At 42.6% G+C, this 21523-nt stretch overlaps 1 protein-coding gene across 1 annotated transcript in view; it reads left to right on the forward strand.

The window, feature by feature from the left end:
• LOC122945306 (ATP-dependent 6-phosphofructokinase, liver type) overlaps positions 1-21523 on the forward strand; it is a 378493-nt gene that overhangs the window by 230961 nt on the left and 126009 nt on the right. The window lies entirely within an intron of this gene.

Genomic DNA, 21523 nt, shown 5'->3' on the forward strand with positions numbered 1-21523 from the left:
TAATTTTAACGAAACCAGTAATATGTATTAGCTTTGTAAGTATAACAAGCCACTGTTGTTAATTTGATAAGGCTTAAAGGTAAGTGGTCACCTTTGCATGCAATTGTCCCAGGTTCAAATCGCAGCAGAAATTTCAAGTAATTTTTTTTTCTTCCTCCTCTAACCCATAATAATAGCTTATGTTATAGCCTTACTATATTGACAATAAAGGTTTTCTAGGCTTAGAAAGAAAATACATATTACAGGTGGTTTTATTATGATATATTGTGCATTTGAATAAAGCAGTAATATTTATTAGCTTTCTAAGCGCAGAAAAACCCTGTTCTCAATGTGGTAAGGCTATAGTAAGGCTACTTACACACTGGCATTTTGGTTTCCATTTGTGAGATCGGTTCAGGGATCTCGCAAGCGGTCCAGAACGGATCAGTTTTGCCCTTAATGCATTCTGAATGGATAAGGATCCGCTCACAATTCATCAGTTTGGCTCCGTTCCGCCTCCATTCCGCTTTGGAGGCGGACACCAAAACGCTGCCTGCAGTGTTTTGCTTTCCGTCTGACGAAACTGAGCCAAACGTCCTGACACACAATGTAAGTCAATGGAGATGGATCCGTTTTCACTGACACAATATGGCACAATAGAAAACGGATTTGTCCCCTATTGACTTTCAATAGTGTTCAAGACGGATCCGTTCTGATCGGATGCATGCGTTTGTGCAGATCCATGACGGATCTGCATCAAACGCGAGTGTGAAAGTAGCCTAAGTAGTGTATATGATATATACATGCTAGGACACAGCCCTGCCCCCTCTGCATGCTGATATCTATCACTGTTAATCAAGGGGAGGGGGGAGTGTGCAGTGCACAGTGGTGTTACAAAAACAGTGCTGAATTTATTCAGCCCCATCTCCCGGTGCTCAAACATTTCCATTTGCTTATGAAAAATCGCTGCCGCTCTTTAACTCCTTCAGGACACAGGCTTTTTTGACCTTAAGGACCATGCAATTTTTTTGCTAATCTGACCAGTGTCACTTTAAGTGGTGATAACTTCAAAATGCTTTGACTTATCCAGGCCATTCTGAGATTGTTTTTTCGTCACATATTGTACTTCATGACACTGGTAAAATGAAGTAAAAAAGAGATTTTTATTTATAAAAAAGAAAATTTACCAAAAATATTTGGAAATTTGCAAATTTCCAAGTTTCAATTTCTCTACGTCTATAATACATAGTAATACCTCCAAAAATAGTTATTACTTTACATTCCCCATATGTCTACTTCATGTTTGGATCATTTTGGGAATATTTTTTTTTTTGGGGATGTTACAAGGCTTAGAAGTATAGAAGAAAATCTTAAAATTTTTCAGAAATTTTCAAAAACCCAATTTTTAGGGACCAGTTCAGGTCTGAAGTCACTTTGTGAGGCTTATATAATAGACGCTGTCACGAACTATGGATCCGACCGCTCCGGATCCCACAGCTCTGACGTAGTGGTCTGTGACGGAGTCTGCGCACACACAGAGACCTCACGTGACCGGGGTATTACATTCGGCTAACACCCCCCACTATACTTCGGTAACTGCCACCACGTGGGTTCCCGGTCCACGAGCCGACTATCCGGGTCATTCACTATCACACAGATTAGTGGATGAACCGGATATCACTTACTGACCAACCGCAGTCAATCACCCCCAGCTACAATTCCTAAATGCAATTTAACTAACTACCTGGTAACGTCTCTTCAAAGGCAAGGTACGTTGTTCAGCAGCTTAGAATATGGAAGACTTGGCTATTTAGATTTTATAATCTTTAATAAGCGGTAAAAAGCAGTGCATACAAGTCTAATGAAAATGACTATAAATCTACAGAATAATAATAACAATATAAATAATCACGACCGTTCAAATGAAAGGGAAAAAGATGAAAGAATACTTAGTTTCTCTGGAGGGTTTCAGATGGTCGTTCATATGTCCTTTTTGAATCCTTGCAAACCTCTTTTCAGTATGTATCAGGGGAGACCCTCAAAGTTCTTCTGATACAGGGATATGCCGTCAATGTCCAATTAAGTGTCTGGTGATGTTCCATGGGTCTCAGTCCTCTGTCCTTGTGCATGGGTTTTTATGAACTCTCCCATGGGCAGGAGACTTACTCCTGTCCGCCAATGGCAGCAGAGTGACTGTGAAGCCTAGGGAATGGCCCCCAAGTGTTTTATGACCCCATCAAAGTTCAGTTCCTACAATGAGGATTATACTTAAGCTCGTATCTCCCTGATACATCGGCATATTTTTATACAGAAAACATATTTGCGATCCTTATTTATTTACCTACAAAATGAGACCACACACGGTAATGCTGGGACCTGTAGTTCTTCTACCACCCATAGGTCAGTTACAGAATCACATCCTCTAGTCATATTTGATACCCAATTAACCACAATACTCTGTAGAGCCTGGATCTGGTGTCAGAAAGGGCATAAGTTGATTCATAAATGAAATATGAAAGTGGACTGGTTTTATCCCCAGAGCTAATTAAGGGGCTATTAGCTCTCCTCAAACCAGACCTGGAAATTAATGACTTCACGCTCCAGCCAGGCTTGACAGCGAGCTGATCTTGGACAGGATGAGCTGGGCCTGGTGTAGCTTTTATGACCTTTTATTGCTGGCCTTACAGAGTAGTGGTAATAAAAGTGTCCATCTATATCATAGGCGACCCAGGCTTCATGAAGATGAGAGTTCACAGTTTTTTACATAGGCCAGAAGCATATAAGATGGCTACCCAGAGGAATTATGTATGTATGCCGGCACAGACGCCACCCCAAAATTACCCCATTCTAGAAACTACACCCCTCAAGGTATTCAAAACTAATTTTACAAACGTTGTTAACCCTTTAGGTGTTCCACAAGAGTTAATGGCAAATGGAGAAAACATTTTGGCAAATTTTCAATTTTAATCCATTTTTTGCAGTAACAAAGCAAGGGTTAACAGCCAAACAAAATGCTATATTTATTGCCCCGATTCTGTAGTTTGCAGAAACACCCCATATGTGGCCGTAAACTACTGTACGGGCACACAGTAGGGCTTAGAGGGAAAGGTGCACCGTGTGGTTTTTGGAAGGCAGATTTTGCTGGACTGGTTTATTTACACCATGTCCCATTTGAAGCCCCCCGATGAACTCCTAGAGTAGAAACTCTATAAAAGTGACCCCATTTGGGAAACTACGGGATAATGTGGCAGTTTTGTTGGGACTATTTTTAGGGTACATATGATTTTTAGTTTATCTATATTAAAAAAAAAATTGTGGGACAAGATTACCAGAAATAGAAATTCTGAAATTTCATCTCCATTTGCCAATAACTCTTGTGGAACACCTAAAGGGTTAACGACGTTTCTAAAATCAGTTTTGGATACCTTGAGGGGTGTAGTTTCTTAGATGGGGTCGCTTTTATGGAGGTTTTACTGTAGGGGTGCATCAGGGGGGCTTCAAAGGGGACATGGTGCCAAAAAAAGGCCATCAAAATCTGCCTTCCAGAAACCATACGGCGTTCCTTTCCTTCTGCGCCCTGCCGTTTTGTCATACAGCAGTTTACGACCACATATGGGGTGTTTCTGTAAACTGCAGTATGAGGGTAATAAATGTTAAGTTTTGTTTGGCTGTTAACCCTTACTTTGTTATTTGGAAAAAACTGATTAAAATGTATTTATTTTTTTATTGCTTTTCTCGCACCGTTTTTATTTTTTATTGTGTTCATCTGAGGGGTATTTTTATAGAACAGATTCTTACAGACGCGGCGATACCTAATATGTCTACTTTCAAAAAAATGTTTTATGTTTTACACTATATTATCTTTTTATAAGCAAATAACATTTTAGTACCACTTCTGCAGGAAGGCTATTCCATGCATCCCCTACTCTCTCACTAAAGTAATACTTCCTGATATTACTTTTAAACCTTTGCCCCTCTAATTTAAAACTATGTCCTCTTTTAGCCGTTTTTCTTCTTTTAAATATTCTCTCCTCTTTTACCTTGTTGATTACCTTTATGTATTTAAAAGTTTCTATCATATCCCCTCTGTCTCATCTTTCTTCCAAGCTATGACATTGTCTGCCTATTTTTAAGTCTTCTGAAATGATGACCCCTAAATCCCTTTCCTCAGATACTGAGGTTAGGACTGTGTCACTGATTTTATATTCTGCTCTTGGGTTTTTACGCCCCAGGTGCATTATCTTGCACTTATCAACATTAAATTTTAGTTGCCAGATATTTGACCATTCCTCTAGTTTTCCTAAATCCTTTTCCATTTGGTGTATCCCTCCAAGAACATCAACCCTGTTACAAATCTTTGTGTCATCAGCAAAAAGACACACCTTACCATTCAGGCCTTCTGCAATTTTGCTGATAAAGATATTAAACAATATGAGTCCCAGAACAGATCCTTGAGGTACCCCACTGGTAACAAGACCATGGTCTGAATATACTGCATTGACTACAACCCTCTGTTGTCTGTCCCTCAGCCACTGCCTAATCCATTTAACAGTATGGGAGTCCAAGCACAAAGACTGCAATTTATTGATAAGCCTTCTATGTGGGACAGTATCAAAATCCACCATCTATTATTTTAGTCACCCAATCAAAAAAAAAAATCAATAAGATTAGTTTGACATGATCTCCCTGAAGTAAACCCATGCTGTTTGTCATCTTTTAATCCATGGGATTTTAGATGTTCCACAATCCTTTCCTTAAGTATGGTTTCCATTAATTTCCCCACTATTGATGTCAGGCTTACTGGCCTATAGTTGCCCGATTCCTCCCTACTACCTTTCTTGTGAATGGGCACAACATTTGCTAATTTCCAATCTTCAGGGATGACTCCTGTTGCCAGTGATTGGTTAAATAAATCTGTTAATGGTTATGCTAGTTCACCGCTGAGTTCTTAATAGCTTTAGGTGTATCCCTTGTAAATTTAAATTTTATTAAAAAATTTTAATAAAAGAGAAAAGAAAATCATTTTTTTTTAAAAAAACATTGTAAAACAGGAAAACAAAGGATAAGCAGGTCCACAGGTAAATATAGATATAAAGAAAATCTCATTCTGTTAGGAGGAAACCTCTAAATAGGACGATGTCTTATATGAGGAATATCTCATTGAGGCACTTAATAACTTACTTATTAATCGGACAAATTTGTCTAACAAACCCTGTGTCATAAGGTGGAAAATTTGAATATCGAGCATGTTCAAAGCTGGTTTTGAGATCTAAAAACAATATCAGTGGTGTCTCACACAATTTAAAGAGCATTGCTGAGTACCATAAATGGAATTCTCAATAGTGGAGGGACATCTGGATAATAGTCTAGAAAGCGATCCAATTTTAGGTGTTTTCAGATGTCTTCCCACTATGTGAGGTTGGTAATGTTAAATGGAGTAAAAGACATCATTGCCTTAAGGTGAAGTATAAGGTTAAATTCGGAGGAAAATAGAGAGTATCTGATGAACTTAATACTAGATACCTATTGTCAAGTCTTCTAATTCCTCCATTGATATGTTGGATGGCCATATTACCTGCTAATCCAGGACTATGGGGGGAGGTAAGGAGGGGAGGGGGGAAAAAAGGAATGTTAGTTATGGGTGAGGAAGGAAGGGGAGGGGGAAGGAGGGGGAACTAAAACAAATGACAAATAACAAAAAGCATGTCACATGAATGATATCTATCTGTTGCAAGAAATCTGAAATAATGGAAACTCCGTCAGTCTAAATATGTGTTGATCTTATTAAAAGAAATAAAGCTGTTCCATTTGGACCATATTTCCAGGTATTTTTTATAATTGCCAATGGAGGACCACTTGATTTTTTCGAAACTACTTGTCATGTTGATTTCTACTAACCACTCCTTTATCGTCGGGGTATCGGTACTCATCCAATACCTCGGGATTAGTAACTTAAAAGTGGTGATTAGAAATGGGAACAATCTATCCTTCAGAAGACTATTGTCCTGTTTAGCCAGTCCTAGTAGCATCAACTCTCTATCCAGTTTGATATTATAACCATAGATCTCAGATATGATTAGGTTAAATTTTTCCCAAAATGGTTTAATTTTTTTCACAATATACCCAAATATGAGAGAGGGAGCCTTCCCGGCCATCACATCTCCAACATTTTGCGGGAATGTTACTGTTAATCCTGTTTAGGAGAACCGGTGTTCTATACCACCTTGATAATAGTTTGTAGTGAGTCTCTTGCAATCTCACTGATGTGACCTTAGGAATTGATGAGGATAAGATCATTTCTTTTTCTCTCTCATTAAAAGGTTTACCTAACTCTTTAGCCCAACTGTCGAGATATGATGGTGGGGCTCCCCCTTCATTGAGAATTGAGTATATGGTGGATATACAGTGAGGGGCACTTCTCCAGAATTAATCTGGTTATACCTTTGAAGTGTGACATCTGATTAATTTTAGTATTTAGAGAGGCAACATGTTTGTATAGTAATGAGTGTTCCTTTTTCGACAAATTGGGAATTAGAGCGGAACTCTTACACTCATCCCAATCCATAAGGTTCTTTCCAATTAAAACCTCTTTCAGGGTGGTGTCTTGCCCCAATTTCCAATTGAGGAATTCACTCCTAATGGACCTAAATTCTTTGGGAATTAAAGTGAGAAGAGGTAGATACCCAGGGTCAGGCTAGGTTATTTTGGCTTTTCTTTGTTTTTCCTGCCAGATTTTGATTGTTTGAGATGTGTATGGGGATTTTTTGATTTCTTTATAAAGGTCATTATTGTATGAAGTCTTCCATGTGACCTGGTTGAGCGGGCAACACGCACAACTCTCCTCCAGGTCTACCCATGGTTTCCTTATTGGTCTAACATTCCATTCTATGACTCTGGATATGTTCGCAGCGTCTTGATACTTTACAAAGTCTGGCAGGCCGAGGCCTCCTTCGGTTTTGGGTTTTGTTAGGATGCTGTAGGCAGATCTATGTTGGCCCTTTTTCCAAATAAACGCCAGGATAGCTCTTTTTAGGGTTAGGAAAAAGTTTTTAGGGATGTTTATAGGGACACCTTGTAGCAAATATAAAATTTTTGGGAGAGAGATCATCTTAACTATGTTGACCCTGCCAATCCAGGAAATGTAGTAGTCGTTCCATTCTGCTAAATCTTTTTTAATGCTGGCTAAGAGGGGTGGGAAATTTAGATCAAAGATCTCGTTCTGGGATGCGGCAATATTGACCCCCAAGTATTTAAAATGGGAGGTGGACGGGTTCAGTCGGCTAATGGTCTTTATTTTATCCCATGTGTGATTATCAATATTGACATTGAATACTGTAGATTTGTTTAAATTTATTTTAAAGTATGAGAGTTTCCCATAAATATCCAGTTCTGATAATATGTTAGGAATCGACGTTAAGGGGTCAGTGACGTAGAAAAGAATATCGTCAGCAAAGGCAGCTATTTTGTGGTGCATGCTAGGGTTTTTTAAACCAGAGATATTCTTATTTTGTCAGATTTTAGCTAATAGGGGTTCTAATGAAAGAATAAAAAGGAGTGGTGAAAGGGGGCATCCCTGTCTAGTACCATTTTGTATTGTAAATGAACTGGACCTTGTGCCGTTTACGCTCACTGAAGCCGAAGGTTTATCTTCGAAGGGTGTATCCCACCAGTTGTTTATATTAATTTTAGACAGCTGACTTAGAACCTCTTTCTCTGTAAAGACACATGCATCAAAAGATTAATTAGTCTTCTTTCCTAACTGAGGTCCTTGTCCTTCATTTTCCTTTGTAAAAACTAAACAGAACTATTCATTGAGGCAGTCAGCTAGTTCTTTATCTTTTTCCAGATACCTTCCTTCTTTTGTTTTTAATTTTGTAATTCCTTGTTTAGTTTTCTTTTTTCATTTATGTATCTGAAGAATGCATTATCGCCTTTATTCCCTGACTGAGATAATTTCTCTTCTGCCTGTTCTTTAGAAGCTCTTATAACTTGTTTGGCCTCTCTCTGCCTAATCTTATAAATTTGCCTGTCATCCTCGTTTTTTTTTAAATAATTCCTAAATGCTATCTTTTTGTTTTTAATGATTTTGGCCACTTCTGCTGAGTACCACAGTGGTCTCTTCCTTTTTTTGCTTTTACTGACAAGCCTAATGCAATTTTCTGTTGCCTTCAATAGTGCCACTTTTAAGTAGTCACATTTCTCCTGGACTCCAATGAAACTGTTCCAATCTGATAGGGACTCGTATACCACTAATCTAATTTTAGAAAAGTCTGTTTTTCTAAAATGTTAAACTTTTGTTTTTGTGTGGTGTGACTCACTCACTGTACTTATAGTAAACCACACTGACTGGTGATCACCACATCCCAATCTTTCCTCTACAGTAATATCGGATACCAAATTCCCATTTGTGAATACTAAATCTAAAATGGCATCCTTCCGGGTTGGCTCGTTAACTACTTGCTGTAGAGATAATCCCAGTAGGGAATTTAGAATATCTGTACTCCTGGCAGAACTAGCTATTTTGGTTTTCCAGTTTACATCAGGAAGATTGAAGTCTCCCATAATGTTAACTTCCCCCTTCAATGTAATTTTAGCTATTTCCTCAACTAGTAGATAATCTAATTCTTTGACTTGGCTAGGTGGTCTATATATCACATGATTATCAAGCTGCAAGGTAACCCAAACTGACTCTAAATTGTTCTCGCTAACTTGTATCAAATTAGATTTTATGCTATCTTTCACATAGCCACCCCTCCCCTTCTTGCCTTCTCTGTCTTTCCTGTATAGAGAGAACCCTGGTATTGTTATATCCCAGTCATTACTCCCATTGAACCACGTCTCAGTAACAGCCACTACATCTATATTCTCAGATGCCATTATAGCCTCAAGTTCATTGATCTTATTCCCTAAACTGCGAGCATTTGTAGACAAGAATCTGAGCTTGTCATTTCTTAACCTTTGTGCTACTGGCATCTTCTGGCATTGTTCCGGGCGGCAGGATTCTTCTGGATTATCACTCTTTTGCCCCCCTTTCCTATTTTAAATGCTCCTTAGCAAATACTTGGAACTGTTAACCGAGGACATTCGTTCCCTTGAGAGAAAGATGCAAACCATCTTTCTTGTACAGTTCTTTTCCAGTCCAACAAGAGCTAACATGAGACACAAAGCCAAACCCTTGGTTCAGACACCATTCACCAAGCCATACATTGAATTCCTTAATGCGCATCTTCCTGTCATGCTGAAGGTTATGCACAGGCAAAACTGCAGAGAATGAAACAGTTGATGCAACCTCCCGTATATCCTTTCCAAGTGTGTGAAAAGCTTCTTTCACCTTTGAAACCTTATTGCAAGCCAGATCATTTGTCCTAAGATGGACAATAACATCCACCTCCCTTTCCTGCTTTGCTTGCCTAACAATATTAAGGATCCGTCGTCTATCCCTGCTAGCTAGCACCAGGGAGACCTCTCACAACACCATTCTCTTCAAACTTCACACCTCTTATGATGGAACCGCCCACCCACAGCTGCTTACCATCAGTCCTCACCTTTTCCTTTTTGTCTTTGGCTGCAGTCTTGCATTCTTTAGGCATGGAAGATGATTGTTCCTCACCCACTGTGCTTGAGCCATCCATGTTGCTCCTGCACTCTGAAAGTGCTGCAAATGAATTATGGAGAGCCACAGACTGTGGGACATGTCTTCTATCCACAACTCTGTCTACCAGAACCTGCAGTAACCCATCTTTCATTTCTAGGGGGCCTCTGTGGCAGTGGCATTGCAACGTTCTCAGCCTGAGTTTGTTTAACGGTTAATTTACAAATCTCATATTTCAAAATGGCAATTTCCTGCTGCATTATGGAGAGCTGCCTACAGATCAGACAGTATCCAAACCTCCGAAGAGTGGAACCTAAAATAAAAGCACAACAATTCCTGCACAGAGCCAGGTCTGCCATTGTAAAAAGGGGAAAGATTTTAAACAAACAAATCTTACTTGCTTAGATTGTATCCACCTCCAGATTACCTCCTTGAGTATCTCATGAATATCTGCAATGCACTTATAAAAATCAGCACTTGGAAAATTCAGCAAGCTATAATGCAGCACAAGGCCCCAAAATGTCCTCATCTCGGCTGCACTGACCGACGTCCAGCCACCGGGCCTATCCAAAATGGAGCCCGGGTGTTGAGCAACAAAATGTTAGGCGTACAGGTTTGTTTGCTCCACCATTAGATTTACAAAGTGGTCAATGGAAAAAGTCAGTGAAGCACACTGTGGAAATCTGGATTCCTGGTTGGCATTCAAAATCAGGAATCACGGGCTCATAATGCTCTGTGGTACACCAGACAAGTTCACCAGCAGGGGGCTCTTGTGGATTTAACTGGTGGGCCGGAAAACCAGAGCTGCTTGTACTAGGTTTGCCACAGGGTCCCTAGCATGGCGGTCCCCTTGCTCCACCTGGCGGCGTCTCCGCTGCTTTGGGGGCTCATCAAAATCGCGAGATGATGAGGAGGACGCGGATGAAAACAGGAAAGTGGGGTCATCCTCAGCCGAGAACATCCGGCGGCCCATAGGGGAGTGTGTGTGTGCGCGTGCGTGTAAATCTTTAGGGTATGCGATGCGCTAACAGTGGCCGGATGCTAAGAGTGCTGGCCACAGTCGGCATACGCACACAAAAAAAAAAGTTGTGGAGGGGGGGGGGGTAGGGGGGCAAGCTGCAGCACCCTTGGGGGGGTCTAGGGTCACACAGCTGTGCTGTGGACCCCAGACACCCAATTTAGGGTAAATAAGGGTATTGTTTTAAACCCCTTCCGACCGCCTAATGCACAGATGCGTCCTGGCGGCGGTCAATTCATTCCTCCTGGACGCATCCGTGCGTCATCTCGCGAGACGCATGCACATTGCGGGCCAGCAAAAGTTAAAGAACAATTTCGTCACCAGCCTGCCAGCCAATGATCGTTGCTGGCAGGCTGGCGATTTTCAAAAACTCAAATCAGAAGCCATCTAACACCTTATATTTATAAATATAAGGTGTTAAATGGCTTCCCTGCTCCTCTGCTGGTCCTTTTCGTCGGTTGGTCTCAGCAGAGGAGCAGGCATCACATTGAGTAGCCACCAAACACCACACTTAGCCCCAGATCACCCCCATCACCCCAGTTAACCCCTTGATCACCCCTTGATCGCCCCTGTCAATCACCTAGTGAAAGGGAAAAAAGTGATCAGTGTAAACTGTCACTTTTTTTTCCCACTGGTATTGACTGATAGTTTTAGGATAGTTTAGGCCCCTTGGTTAGGTAGTTAGCGTCGGTTAGCGCCCAGCCCACCGCACCGCAGTCACTTATTTGCTGATTAGCGTATCGCTAATCAGCTTTTGTACTTTTATAGTATCTGTAAGTGATCAAAACTGATCACAGTCAGATCTATAATAGTATTAGTGTCACCTTAGTTCGCCCTCCACCCAAAACGCACGTGCGTTCACCCACGCCCGCCCCGCCGCAGTGACAAAATAAATATATATTTTTTTGTTCACTGCATAATCACTTTACAAGCGCTGCGGCGATAAAAAAAAATAAGTTTTGATATTTTTTTATAAATCGCAGCGGCCTCCGGTACTTCGCTAGCCTCCCAATTGTAAGACAGGCTTGCTTTTTTTCTTGGGTAGTCTCAGGGAATACCCCTAAATTTAGTAGTCCAAATGTCAAACAGGGGGTATTCTTCTGAAGAGGCCTACAGGCTTCTGACCCAGTCGTATGAGGAATAGGAACCCTCATCTGATGAATCTAGCGGGTCAGAATATGAACCTGTAGAAAGCAGTGTCAGTCTGACCCAAAGTTCGGGCGAGGAGGTTGAGGTCCCTGATAGCACCAGGCATACCCGTCCCCGTGTCGCTAGACTACAGGTTGCGCAGGATCCACTTCAAGAGCAGCAGAGTGGGGCTGGTGCTGTCGGATTACGTGGTGAGGCATACACCAGCAGCGCAGCCCATCCTGGACCTAGTACCAGCACTGCCGTACAACATGTTGAAGTAGCGAGCACCAGAAGGGCAGTTGAAGCTGGTACGGTGGCACTTGCAATAGTTACCCCGTCGCAGCCACCGCACAGACAGGCCCGTAGACCCCTAGAGTCCTTGAGGTGCTGGCAAACCCTGATTGGCAGTCCCCAACTTCAGCCGCACCTGTAGTTCCCCCTTTCACCGTCCAGTCTGGAGTTCGGGTTGAGACAGCTCAAATCGGTTCGGCACTGGGATTTTTTTGAGCTGTTCTTGACTGCGGAGCTCTTGGACATAGTCGTGGCAGAAACAGATCGGTATGCCACTCAATTTATATCCGCCAACCCGGGAAGCTTTTATGCCCAGCCTTTCCAGTGGAAACCAGTCCAAGCTCCCGAAATTAAAATTTTTCTGGGCCTTCTCCTCAACATGGGTCTAACCAAAAAGCATGAATTGCGGTCATATTGGTCCACAAACCCAATTAATCACATGCCCATGTTCTCTGCTGCTATGTCCAGGACACGATTTGAGACCATCCTGCGTTTCCTGCACTTTAGCGACAACGCCACCTCCCGTCCCAGAGACCATCCAGCTTTTGACCGGCTCCACAAAATCCGGCCCCTCATAGACCAATTCAACCAGAAATTTGCAGATTTGTATACCCCTGAGCAAAACATCTGCGTAGACGAGTCCCTTATACATTTTACCGGGCGCCTTGGCTTCAAACAATACATCCCAAGCAAGCGTGCCCGGTATGGGGTCAAATTGTATAAGCTCTGTGAAAGGGCCAAAGATCAGACCCTGGAGCTGGTCGGTTGCCCTGACTATCTGGGGAGCAGTGGGAAGACAGTCTGAGACTTGGGGTCACCCTTATTTGGCAAGGGGTACCATCTTTATGTGGACAATTTCTACACAAGTGTGCCCCTCTTCAGGCATTTGTTCCTAGAACAGATTGGGGCTTCCCCCAACGGCTCGTTACCACCCGCCAACTTTGTATAAAAAAATTGGAAAAGTTGTCTTTTGCAGAGATATTTATCTCACCCAGCATGAAAAAAATTCATAATTTTCCGCTAACTTGTGACAAAAAATTAAAAGTTCTATGAACTCACTATGCCCATCAGCGAATACCTTAGGGTGTCTACTTTCCGAAATAGGGTCATTTGTGGGTTTTTTTCTACTGTCTGGACATTGTAGAACCTCAGGAAACATGACAGGTGCTCAGAAGGTCAGAGCTGCTTCAAAAAGCGGAAATTCACATTTTGGTACCATAGTTTGTAAACGCTATAACTTTTACCGAAACCTTCTTTTTTTTTTTTTTTTTTTTTTTTTTTTTTTTTACCCAAACCTTTTTTTTTATCAAAGACATGTAGAACAATAAATTTTGCAAAAAATTTATATATGGATGTCGTTTTTTTAAAAAAAATTTACAACTGAAAGTGAAAAATGTCAGCAGTAATGAAATACCACCAAATGAAATCTCTATTAGTGAGAAGAAAAGGAGGTAAAATTATTTGGGTGGTAAGTTGCATGACCGAGAAATAAATAGTGAAAGTAGTGTAGTGCAGAATTGTAAAAAGTGGTCTGGTCATTAAGGGTGTTTAAGCTAGGGGGGCTGAAGTGATTAATCAGCATGATCAACTCTACCAGGCACTATGGTTTAATAGGATTGATCATGTTGACAAAAGCTCTTTAAGGCAATTTAACCTTTGTAATGGTTTTGAGTGCTTTTTCAGCTTTCATTATCTCTGCTCGACATTCTGAGTGTGTGAAGCATACTCCACACGCTTGGACAGCCAAGCAGAGCTATTGGAAGCCAAATGCAGAGAGTACTCTGAGCCAGCACTTTTTGTTTTATTTATGCAAAGTTTTGTTACCCTTCAAAGTCCCAGCGGAGAGTCTTTAACAATGTCCCAGCGTTTTTGTGTGCATCATGGCATACTAATCAATATCGAACACGAAAGAAAACGTATACAGCGTCCATAGACTTAAAATGCTTGTAGTGCCAGATCAGTCTTTATTCAGATCAGTTCATTTTAGGCTACTTTTACACTTGAGTTTTTTGCAGATCCATCGTGGATTTGCAAAAACTCTTTTGTTACCATAATATAACCGCATGCATCCGTCATGAATGGATCCGGTTGTATTATGTCTTCTATAGTCAAGATGGATCCGTCATGAACACCATTGAAAGTCAATGGGGGACGGATTCGTATTCTATTGTGTCAGAGAAAACTGATCCGTCCCCATTGACTTTTATTGTGTCAGGACCGATCCGTCTTACTCCGCACCACATTGCAGACAGAAGAACTCTGCATTTTGGTGCATTCCGTTTTGTTCAGTTCAGTTTTATCCCCATTGACAATGAATGGGGACAAAACTAAAGCGTTTTCTTCCGCTATTGAGATCCTATGACGGAACTTAATAGTGAAATTGAAAACGCTAATGTGAAAGTAGCCTTAGAGATAATACAACCGGATCTGTTTTAGAACGGATGCATAACGGAAAAGTTTTTGCTGATCCCTGCCTGATCCAGCAAGAACACAGATGTGAAAGTAGCCTTACGTGGTTGTCATGGTGTTCAGGAGAAACTCGCTAGTAATTGTGACCCAGTCTGAATATGTCTCATGATGGACCCATTGTTTTCCATCTGCTGTTTGCACAATTGCATACATTTTCATCAAGCCCAGGATTCTCATTTTCAGTACCAACCTTTTTGTAGGATGCAATATCAAATGCTTTGGAAAGTTCAAGCTACAGTATACATATACAGATATGTGCAATCCAGGAAAATATTGAAAATTGCTTGCTATTAGTGATGGCCTTGCGGTTCGCCCGGCGGTTGGTTCGCGGCGAACTTTGCTCGTTTGGAATTCGCCGAACATGCAAACATATGGCGATATTCGCGCCCGCCGTATTATTTTACATTGTGAAGAACTTTGACCCATGACACCTCCATCAGGTGGTACAGGACAGCCAATTGAAAAGTTTCAGCACATGGACATACCTCCTACCTTATAAATAGACCCGATCTGGCCGCCATTTTACATTCAGTCTTATGCCAGTGTAGGGAAAGATTGTTGTGTGGCGCAGGGACAGGCTGTTGGGGAAACCAAACGCTATCAGATAGGTCCACAAAAGTCCTTTTAAAGGGCTTCTGTCACCCCACTAAAGTGATTTTTTTTTTTTTGGGCTGGTGAAATTAATTATATTGCGATATATCACAATATAATTGTGTCACTTACTTTGATCCAGCAGTTTCTTCCAAAAACGAAGTTTTATCATATGTTAATTAGGTCTCTAACAGCAAGTAGGGCGGCTACTTGCTGCTAGCTGCTGCAGAAATCCGCCCCCTCGCCGTGTTGATTGACAGGGCCAGCCGGGATCTCCTCCTCCGGCCAGCCCTGTCGGCATTTCAAAAATCGCGCGCCTCTGTGGGTTCGGCGCAGGCGCTCTGAGATGAGGAGGCTCGTCTCCTCAGAACTCCCTCAGTGCGCCTGCGCCGATGACATCACCGAAATAGAAGACGTCATCGGCGCAGGCGCACTGAGGGAGTGCTGAGGAGACGAGCCTCCTCATCTCAGAGTGCCTGCTCTGAACCCACAGAGGCGCGCGATTTTTGAAATGCCGACAGGGCTGGCCGGAGGAGGAGATCCCGACTGGCCCTGTCAATCAACACGGCGAGGGGGCGGATTTCTGCAGCAGCTACCAGCAAGTAGCCGCCCTACTTGCTGTTAGAGACCTAATTAACATATGATAAAACTTCGTTTTTGGAAGAAACTGCTGGATCAAAGTAAGTGACACAATTATATTGTGATATATCGCAATATAATTAATTTCACCAGCCCAAAAAAAAATAAAAACACTTTAGTGGGGTGACAGAAGCCATTTAACCACCTCCGGACCGCCTAACGCACATGTGCGTTCCGGAGGTGGCAGGGCTGCGCACAGTCACGCATATACGCGTCATCTCGCGATACGCGAGATTTCCTGTGAACGCGCGCACACAGGCGCGCGCGCTCACAGGAACTGAAGGTAAGCGAGTGGATCTCCAGCCTGCCAGCGGCGATCGCTCGCTGGCAGGCTGGAGATCCGAATTTTTTAACCCCTAACAGGTATATTAGACGCTGTTTTCATAACAGCGTCTAATATACCTCCTACCTGGTCCTCTGGTGGTCCCCTTTGTTAGGATCGACCACCAGAGGACTCAGGTAGGTCAGTACAGTCGCACCAAACACCACACTACACTACACCCCCCCCCCCGTCACTTATTAACCCCTTATAAACCCCTGATCACCCATGATCACCCCATATAAACTCCCTGATCACCCCCCTGTCATTGATCACCGCCCTGTCATTGATCACCCCCCTGTCAGGCTCCGTTCAGACGTCCGTATGATTTTTACGGATCCACGGATACATGGATCGGATCCGCAAAAAGCATACGGACGTCTGAATGGAGCCTTACAGGGGGGTGATCAATGACAGGCGGGTGATCACCCATATACACTCCCTGATCACCCCCTGTCATTGATCACCCCCCTGTCATTGATCACTCCCCTGTAAGGCTCCATTCAGACGTCCGCATGATTTTTACGGATCCATGGATACATGGATCGGATCCGCAAAACACATGCGGACGTCTGAATGGAGCCTTACAGGGGGTGATCAATGACGGGCGGGTGATCACCCATATACACTCCCTGATCACCCCCTGTCATTGATCACCCCCCTGTCAGGCTCCATTCAGACGTCCGCATGATTTTTATGGATCCGATCCATGTATCCATGGATCCGTAAAAATCATGCGGACGTCTGAATGGAGCCTTACAGGGGGGGTGATCAGTGACAGGGGGGGTGATCACCCTGATTACCCTGATCACCCCCTGTCATTGATAACCCCCCTGTAAGGCTCCATTCAGACGTCCGCATGCGTTCTGTGGATCCGATCCATGTATCCATGGATCCGTAAAAAATCATGCAGATGTCTGAATGGAGCCTTACAGGGGGGGTGATCAGTGACAGGGGGGTGATCACCCTGATTACCCTGATCACCCCCTGTCATTGATAACCCCCCTGTAAGGCTCCATTCAGACGTCCGCATGCTTTCTGTGGATCCGATCCATGTATCCATGGATCCGTAAAAAATCATGCGGATGTCTGAATGGAGCCTTACAGGGGAAGTGATCAGTGACAGGGGGGTGATCACCCTGATTACCCTGATCACCCCCTGTCATTGATAACCCCCCTGTAAGGCTCCATTCAGACGTCCGCATGCGTTCTGTGGATCCGATCCATGTATCCATGGATCCGTAAAAATCATGCGGACGTCTGAATGGAGCCTTACAGGGGGGTGATCAATGACAGGCGGGTGATCACCCATATACACTCCCTGATCACCCCCTGTCATTGATCACCGCCCTGTCAGGCTCCATTCAGACGTCCGCATGATTTTTACGGATCCGATCCATGTATCCATGGATCCGTAAAAATCATGCGGACGTCTGAATGGAGCCTTACAGGGGGGTGATCACCCATATACACTCCCTGATCACCCCCTGTCATTGATCACCCCCCTGTCAGGCTCCATTCAGACGTCCGCATGATTTTTACGGATCCGATCCATGTATCCATGGATCCGTAAAAATCATGCGGACGTCTGAATGGAGCCTTACAGGGGGGGTGATCAGTGACAGGGGGGTGATCACCCTGATTACCCTGATCACCCCCTGTCATTGATAACCCCCCTGTAAGGCTCCATTCAGACGTCCGCATGCGTTCTGTGGATCCGATCCATGTATCCATGGATCCGTAAAAAATCATGCGGATGTCTGAATGGAGCCTTACAGGGGGGGTGATCAGTGACAGGGGGGTGATCACCCTGATTACCCTGATCACCCCCTGTCATTGATAACCCCCCTGTAAGGCTCCATTCAGACGTCCGCATGCGTTCTGTGGATCCGATCCATGTATCCATGGATCCGTAAAAAATCATGCAGATGTCTGAATGGAGCCTTACAGGGGGGGTGATCAATGACAGGGGGGTGATCAGGGAGTCTATATGGGTGATCACCCCCCTGTCATTGATCACCCCCTGTCATTGATCACTCCCCCCTGGTAAGGCTCCATTCAGCCATTTTTTTTGGCACAAGTTAGCGGAAATTTTTTGTCTGTTTTTGTTTTCGTTTTTTCTTACTAAGTCTCATATTCCACTAACTTGTGTCAAAAAATAAAATCTCACATGGACGCACCATACCCCTCACGGAATCCAAATGCGTAAACATTTTTAGACATTTATATTCCAGACTTCTTCTCACGCTTTAGGGCCCCTAAAAAGCCAGGGCAGTATAAATACCCCACATGTGACCCCATTTCGGAAAGAAGACACCCCAAGGCATTCCGTGAGGGGCATATTGAGTCCATGAAAGATTGAAATTTTTGTCCTAAGTTAGCGGAAAGTGAGACTTTGTGAGAAAAAAAACAAAAAAAATCAATATCCGCTAACTTATGCAAAAAAAAAAAAAAATTCTAGGAACTCGCCATGCCCCTCATTGAATACCTCGGGGTGTCTTCTTTCCAAAGTGGGGTCACATGTGGGGTATTTATACTGCCCTGGCTTTTTAGGGGCCCGAAAGTGTGAGAAGAAGTCTGGGATCCAAATGTCTAAAAATGCCCTCCTAAAAGGAATTTGGGCCCCTTTGCGCATCTAGGCTGCAAAAAAGTGTCACACATGTGGTATCGCCGTACTCAGGAGAAGTTGGGGAATGTGTTTTGGGGTGTCATTTTACATATACCCATGCTGGATGAGAAAAATATCTTGGTCAAATGCCAACTTTGTATAAAAAAATGGGAAAAGTTGTCTTTTGCCAAGATATTTCTCTCACCCAGCATGGTTATATGTAAAATGACCCCCCAAAACACATTCCCCAACTTCTCCTGAGTACGGCGATACCAGATGTGTGACACTTTTTTGCAGCCAAGGTGGGCAAAGGGGCACCTTTCAGATTTCGCAGGCCATTTTTTACACATTTTGATTTCAAGGTACTTCTTACACATTTGGGCCCCTAAATTGCCAGGGCAGTATAACTATGCCACAAGTGACCCCATTTTGGAAAGAAGACACCCCAAGGTATTCCGTGGGGGGCACGGCGAGTTCCTAGAATTTTTTATTTTTTGTCACAATTTAGCGGAAAATGCTGATTTTTCTTTTTTTTTCTTTTTTCCTTACAAAGTCTCATATTCCACTAACTTGCGACAAAAAATAAAAAATTCTAGGAACTCGCCATGCCCCTCACGGAATACCTTGGGGTGTCTTCTTTCCAAAATGGGGTCACTTGTGGGGTAGTTATACTGCCCTGGCAATTTAGGGGCCCAAATGTGTGAGAAGAACTTTGCAATCAAAATGTGTAAAAAATGCCCTGCAAAATCCGAAAGGTGCACTTTGGAATATGTGCCCCTTTGCCCACCTTGGCAGCAAAAAAGTGTGACACATCTGGTATCGCCGTACTCAGGAGAAGGTGGGCAATGTGTTTTGGGGTGTCATTTTACATATACCCATGCTGGGTGAGAAAAATATCTTGGTCAAATGCCAACTTTGTATAAAAAAATTGGAAAAGTTGTCTTTTGCCAAGATATTTCTCTCACCCAGCATGGGTATATGTAAAATGACAGCCCAAAACACATTCCCCAACTTCTCCTGAGTACGGCGATACCAGATGTGTGACACTTTTTTGATGCCAAGGTGGGCAAAGGGGCACATATTCCAAAGTGCACCTTTCGGATTTCACCGGTCATTTTTTACAGATTTTGATTGCAAAGTACTTCTCACACATTTGGGCCCCTAAATTGCCAGGGCAGTATAACTACGCCACAAGTGACCCCATTTTGGAAAGAAGACACCCCAAGGTATTCCGTGAGGGGCATGGCGAGTTCCTAGAATTTTTTATTTTTTGTCGCAAGTTAGTGGAATATGAGACTTTGTAAGGAAAAAAGAGAAAAAAAAAAAAATCATCATTTTCCGCTAACTTGTGACAAAAAATAAAAAATTCTAGGAACTCGCCATGCCCCTCACGGAATACCTTAGGGTGTCTTCTTTCCAAAATGGGGTCACTTGTGGCGTAGTTATACTGCCCTGGCAATTTAGGGGCCCAAATGTGTGAGAAGAACTTTGCAATCAAAATGTGTAAAAAATGCCCTGCAAAATCCGAAAGGTGCACTTTGGAATATGTGCCCCTTTGCCCACCTTGGCAGCAAAAAAAGTGTGACACATCTGGTATCGCCGTACTCAGGAGAAGTTGGGCAATGTGTTTTGGGGTGTCATTTTACATATACCCATGCTGGGTGAGAAAAATATCTTGGTCATATGCCAACTTTGTATAAAAAAATGGGAAAAGTTGTCTTTTGCCAAGATATTTCTCTCACCCAGCATGGGTATATGTAAAATGACACCCCAAAACACATTCCCCAACTTCTCCTGAGTACGGCGATACCACATGTGTGACACTTTTTTACTGCCAAGGTGGGCAAAGGGGCGCATATTCCAAAGTGCACCTTTCGGATTTCACCGGTCATTTCTTACACATTTTGATTGCAAAGTTCTTCTCACACATTTGGGCCCCTAAATTGCCAGGGCAGTATAACTACGCCACAAGTGACCCCATTTTGGAAAGAAGACACCCCAAGGTATTCTGTGAGGGGCATGGTGAGTTCCTAGAATTTTTTATTTTTTGTCGCAAGTTAGTGGAATATGAGACTTTCTAAGAAAAAAATAAAATAAATAAATCATCATCATTTTCCGCTAACTTGTGACAAAAAATAAAAAGTTCTATGAACTCGCTATGCCCATCAGCGAATACCTTAGGGTGTCTACTTTCCGAAATGGGGTCATTTGTGGGGTTTTTCTACTGTTTGGGCATTGTAGAACCTCAGGAAACATGACAGGTGCTCAGAAAATCAGAGCCGTTTCAAAAAGCGGAAATTCACATTTTTGTACCATAGTTTGTAAATGCTATAACTTTTACCCAAACCATTTTTTTTTTGCCCAAACATTTTTTTTTTATCAAAGACATGTAGAACTATAAATTTAGCGAAAAATTTATATATGGATGTCATTTTTTTTGCAAAATTTCACAGCTGAAAGTGAAAAATGTCATTTTTTTGCAAAAAAATCGTTACATTTTGATTAATAACAAAAAAAGTAAAAATGTCAGCAGCAATAAAATACCACCAAATGAAAGCTCCATTAGTGAGAAGAAAAGGAGGTAAAATTCATTTGGGTGGTAAGTTGCATGACCGAGCGATAAACGGTGAAAGTAGTGTAGTGCTGAAGTGTAAAAAGTGGCCTGGTCATGAAGGGGGTTTCACCTAGCGGGGCTGAAGTGGTTAAGGACTGGTATAGGTGTGCTATCGATAGATGTGACTTACTAAGGGGCGCAATATACTTTATAATATACTTTCTAACATAGAAATTATATTATAGTGCATTGGTATTGTGCAGCAGTTGTGTACTGTTCTGCTGCGATACTGCAGCTGCACAGAGTGACAAACGCTATTAGAAAAAATAGTT

This window comes from Bufo gargarizans, chromosome 8 (genome assembly GCF_014858855.1).
Source record: "Bufo gargarizans isolate SCDJY-AF-19 chromosome 8, ASM1485885v1, whole genome shotgun sequence".
NCBI classification, from domain to species: Eukaryota; Metazoa; Chordata; class Amphibia; order Anura; family Bufonidae; genus Bufo; species Bufo gargarizans.